Source organism: Lactuca sativa, chromosome 4 (assembly GCF_002870075.4).
Source record: "Lactuca sativa cultivar Salinas chromosome 4, Lsat_Salinas_v11, whole genome shotgun sequence".
Classification (NCBI taxonomy): domain Eukaryota; kingdom Viridiplantae; phylum Streptophyta; class Magnoliopsida; order Asterales; family Asteraceae; genus Lactuca; species Lactuca sativa.
In genome coordinates this window covers 350087962-350093961 of record NC_056626.2, presented here as the reverse complement: position 1 = coordinate 350093961, position 6000 = coordinate 350087962, and positions in this window count along the sequence as shown.

The following is a 6000-nucleotide window of genomic DNA, read 5'->3' as shown; positions in this document are numbered from 1 at the left end:
CAGAAAAGACCGATTTGTTTATGCTTTGTTTTCAAAATCAGAGTGATCGTTTAAAGAAAACGGTTGCGGAATTTGTTCCCAAAATAAAATATGATAACCATTTTATCAAAACATTTCTCGAAAAGAATGTATTTTTATTAAATAATAAAACCTCGGGATGTCATGTTCGTTACAGACCAAAATCATAAACAACATAAAATAGACCTTACAATAGTTATTCAACTACTGATCTATAATCCAAAATCTCTCGTCAAGTCCGCCGACTTATACTCTTGTGTCATTACCTGTAATGAAAAGAAAACTGAGTGGGTCAGGCTTGGGAGCCTGGTGAGCATATAGGGTTTTCAACCCACAATAATACATTTGTTATGTTCAATTATCAAACAATCAACCCAAATACCCATCCCCATTATCTTCTTAAGGTTTCACCCTAAGAACCAACTATCCTTCATTCACTTATTCCTAAGGAATCGACACGAAATCCATTGCTGCCAAAGTTGATCTATCGAGTACTAAATCCATAGTTATCAGACGCTAACTCCATAGTCGTCGGGGTTTACTCAAGCGGCGCTAACTCCATAGTCACCAAGGTTCACTTAACAAGCACTAACTCCATAGTCGCCAAGGTTTACTTAACAAGCGCTAACTCCATAGTCGCCAAGGTTTACTTAACAAGCGCTAACTCCATAGTCGGCAAGGTTCATCAAAGAGGCACGAAGTCACATCGTCCCCAAGGTTTATACAATAGGCGCTAACTCCATAGTCACCAAGGTTTATCTAATAATAGGCGCTAACTCCATAGTCACCAAGGTTTATCTAACAGCAGGCGCTAACTCCATAGTCACCAAGGTTTATCTAACAGCAGGCGCTAACTCCATAGTCACCAACTATCCCATCTACCCTTGTTCTACCCAACAATTTTGTAGATACAAATACTTACACAGTTTAAATCATTTAACACCTGTATAAAACTCCAATTTCCATGTCCATCTCAAATAGACAAATAACATATAAACACATAGCACGTATTTCATAACAAATACTTCATATTGATGTGTTAGAAGAAAGCAACTACACACCCACACATATAAACAACAATATACTTAATACACTCAAACCATACTTGTATTATTATCGTGTCTATGAAAGGTAGTATACACTCACTTGATCAGAAGATGATCGGACAGCACTACGACTTGCAGAAGTAGTAATCCTCCGCAGATCTGGAAGATCTCCACAAAAATCGAACTTCTCGCGGGCAGAGCTTCGGCTCGGGAACCACACTTCTCGGGATCTTCGGGATCTCGGGACTTGCCTCGGGGCTAGAGAATAATACCGGGGCGTCGGGGTATTTTTGGCACGCAAAACGATGCAAAACGGGAGAGAGAAGAGAAGAAATTGGCAATTGGGTCGGCTGCCCTCGCATCCTATTTATAGGAGGCTGGAGCCTCGGAGTACGCGGGGCGTACGCCAGTACGCGGGGCGTACTGGTCCGAAAAACGTCACTGCGTGCGTCATCCGAAGCCACTTGCTGCGAATGTCGACACTTCGGAGTACGCGGGGCGTACTCGAGTACGCGGCGCATACCTTGGATCAGACCGGTGACTCCTTCGGATAATGCTTCCGAATTTCCTTTTAAATTTAAATACAAAATGTTTAATAAACTTCGGAAATTCATATCTTCTTCATACGAACTCCGTTTTCGACGTTCTTTATATCCACGCGACGGTGAGACTATACTCAACAACTTTCGTTTAGACTCCATCGGCTAATTTTGACTTTTATTTTTATTATTTATTTTTAATAGGCCGCGACAGAAAACTTCGTTATAAATTCATAACTTCTTCGTTTGACGTCCGTTCTCGCCTAACTTTTTATCGCTTCGATACCAACAACGAGATCTTCGATTCTCGTTTAGATTGCTAAGGCTAAATATCGCTCTAACGTAAATTCACTTTTTACGTCGCGCTGTGTCGTGCCGGTTCTGTCGCGAAACTTCGACAGGTCATAACTTCTTCGTTATAACTCGGATTTTGGCGTTCTTTATATGTACGGAAACCTTGTAACATATACCACAACTTAGTTAGGATTATTCATCCTAAATAATCTTCTATCAAAAAGTCATTTTTGACTCTTATTGTCTCTAAATTGACTAGCCCTGATCTACGGGCGTTACAATTATCTCCCCCTTAGGATGATTACGTCCCGGAATCATCAACGAAATAGGATTCGTATATTGACTCCATAAGTTATCTCTCCATTCTAAGTAATAACCCTGATGGGTCGTGTCCCGATGACCTCTCATCATAGTCGGACTCAATTGATATGACCCCTAGGGTCGGAATAACAACTATCTTACTAGACATTACCGAAACAATGGTAATGACATACTTGAATAAAACGGAATCAATTACTAGCTTCTTGATAACCTTGTGACTTCCCCTGATCCAAGCCTGAGTCCTGTGCTTCCAGTAGTATAGATCTCTACTACCATTCACACCTACTCATACTCGTCCCAAGTATTGTCTCGCAGTTAACCAAGTCACCATACATAAATCATATAATCATTCAACACATCAGATAACAAAACTAGGATTTATATTAATTCTTGAAACTATTACACAAAAGTTCAAGTTCACCCTATACTATGCCTCTAACAGGCTATGTTTCCTGATACAGACTTTACCGACTTTATATATTAATATGAAGTCTTCATCCTTATCACTCCGAAACGTTTATATGCTAGTTCTAATATCGTAGACGTACGCTTAGAATCCTATACACATAAGGTTTCCAGATCCGGTCGGCAACAGACCATAGATCCGAACAAATAATAGCATCAATATAGCTATCACACAAAACATTTAGCACGTAAAAGCATTTTAGGCAATTTTCCTAAAATAAAATAGTGCCTGTGTCAATTTAGGTGTACTACCTAAAATATAATGGACACACTCAACCCGCAATCATTGCTTAGCATTCTAAGTTTAAGTCTAGAAATCCTACAAATTCCTAGTTCGCTTAAACTAATGCTCTGATACCAACTGTGACATCCCCAATTTCACGGCCAGAAAAGACCGATTTGTTTATGCTTTGTTTTCAAAATCAGAGTGATCGTTTAAAGAAAACGGTTGCGGAATTTGTTCCCAAAATAAAATATGATACCCATTTTATCAAAACATTTCTCGAAAAGAATGTATTTTTATTAAATAATAAAACCTCGGGATGTCATGTTCGTTACAGACCAAAAGCATAAACAACATAAAATAGACCTTACAATAGTTATTCAACTACTGATCTATAATCCAAAATCTCTCGTCAAGTCCGCCGACTTATACTCTTGTGTCATTACCTGTAATGAAAAGAAAACTGAGTGGGTCAGGCTTGGGAGCCTGGTGAGCATATAGGGTTTTCAACTCACAATAATACATTTGTTATGTTCAATTATCAAACAATCAACCCAAATACCCATCCCCATTATCTTCTTAAGGTTTCACCCTAAGAACCAACTATCCTTCATTCACTTATTCCTAAGGAATCGGCACGAAATCCATTGCTGCCAAAGTTTATCTATCGAGTACTAAATCCATAGTTATCAGATGCTAACTCCATAGTCGTCGGGGTTTACTTAAGCGGCGCTAACTCCATAGTCACCAAGGTTCACTTAACAAGCGCTAACTCCATAGTCGCCAAGGTTTACTTAACAAGCGCTAACTCCATAGTCGCCAAGGTTTACTTAACAAGCGCTAACTCCATAGTCGGCAAGGTTCATCAAATAGGCACGAAGTCACATCGTCGCCAAGGTTTATACAATAGGCGCTAACTCCATAGTCACCAAGGTTTATCTAATAATAGGCGCTAACTCCATAGTCACCAAGGTTTATCTAACAGCAGGCGCTAACTCCATAGTCACCAAGGTTTATCTAACAGCAGGCGCTAACTCCATAGTCACCAACTATCCCATCTACCCTTGTTCTACCCAACAATTTTGTAGATACAAATACTTACACAGTTTAAATCATTTAACACCTGTATAAAACTCCAATTTCCATGTCCATCTCAAATAGACAAATAACATATAAACACATAGCACGTATTTCATAACAAATACTTCATATTGATGTGTTAGAAGAAAGCAACTACACACCCACACATATAAACAACAATATACTTAATACACTCAAACCATACTTGTATTATTATCGTGTCTATGAAAGGTAGTATACACTCACTTGATCAGAAGATGATCGGACATCACTACGACTTGCAGAAGTAGTAATCCACCGCAGATCTGGAAGATCTCCACAAAAATCGAACTTCTCGCGGGCAGAGCTTCGGCTCGGGAACCGCACTTCTCGGGATCTTCGGGATCTCGGGACTTGCCTCGGGGCTAGAGAATAATACCGGGGCGTCGGGGTATTTCTGGCACGCAAGATGCAAAACGGGAGAGAGAAGAGAAGAAATTGGCAATTGGGTCGGCTGCCCTCGCATCCTATTTATAGGAGGCTGGAGCCTCGGAGTACGCAGGGCGTACGCCAGTACGCGGGGCGTACTGGTCCGAAAAACGTCACTGTGTGCGTCATCCGAAGCCACTTGCTGCGAATGTCGACACTTCGGAGTACGCGGGGCATACTCGAGTACGCGGCGCGTACCTTGGATCAGACCGGTGACTCCTTCGGATAATGCTTCCGAATTTCCTTTTAAATTTAAATACAAAATGTTTAATAAACTTCAGAAATTCATATCTTCTTCATACGAACTCCGTTTTCGACGTTCTTTATATCCACGCGAAGGTGAGACTACGCTCTACAACTTTCGTTTAGACTCCGTCGGCTAATTTTGACTTTTATTTTTATTATTTATTTTTAATAGGCCGCGACAGAAAACTTCGTTATAAATTCATAACTTCTTCGTTTGACGTCCGTTCTCGCCTAACTTTTTATCGCTTCGATACCAACAACGAGATATTCGATTCTCGTTTAGATTGCTAAGGCTAAATATCGCTCTAACGTAAATTCACTTTTTACGTCGCGTTGTGTCGTGCCGGCTCTGTCGCGAAACTTCGACAGGTCATAACTTCTTCGTTATAACTCGGATTTTGGCATTCTTTATATGTACGGAAACCTTGTAACATATACCACAACTTAGTTAGGATTATTCATCCTAAATAATCTTCTATCAAAATGTCATTTTTGACTCTTATTGTCTCTAAATTGACTAGCCCTGATCTACGGGCGTTACACTAGGCCATTAGCTAAGCATTGGAAGGGTTTTGGGGCATGAAAACCCCTTGCTAAGGTGTTTATGGTTTTGGGATGTTCCCAAACCGTAAAATCTTGTTCTTGAGGTTTTTGGGTGATTAACCACAAATTTGCAAGTATAATAAGCGAAACAACAAGCTAGGAAGGTTTACTTACCGTTGTGAAGCTCGAAAGGGGCGATTCTTGATCAAAACCTGATTTGTAGGGAGAGAAAGTAGAGAGAGGAGGTTCCTAAAGTGTGAAAAGGTTGGGATGAAACCCACTCAACCCTTATATAGGGTTGTGTTTACGACCTGGGTGGGGGTCCACCCAACACCAACCGCAAACGGGGTTTTTCGCGACTTCCGTTAAACACGGAAAATTTTAAATTATACCTCTATATTTTTGGTTCGCTTGACGAATATTATTTAAAATATTCCAACGGGCTTAAATCCAGCCAAAAAATATTTTGAAATAAATTTGGCTAATTTTTGGATTGCTTAATTGCGGAGACAAAACAATTGGAAATTTCAGGTTGTCACATCAACCTCCGTGATGCGATGGAAAGCTGTTCTGCCCTGGATTTCGTTTCGGGCAACGCTACAGACTAAGGTTGGCAAGACCCTGTCCGCTGAACTTCCTTTGCTCAGGTCGTAAAAGCTTCAATCTCCATTAAATGGCATAGGTTGATCCTGCACTTGGCTCCATGTTTCCAAGCTTTCCACCCATGGGGGCGTCGGGCCTTGAAAAGTCAGACGAG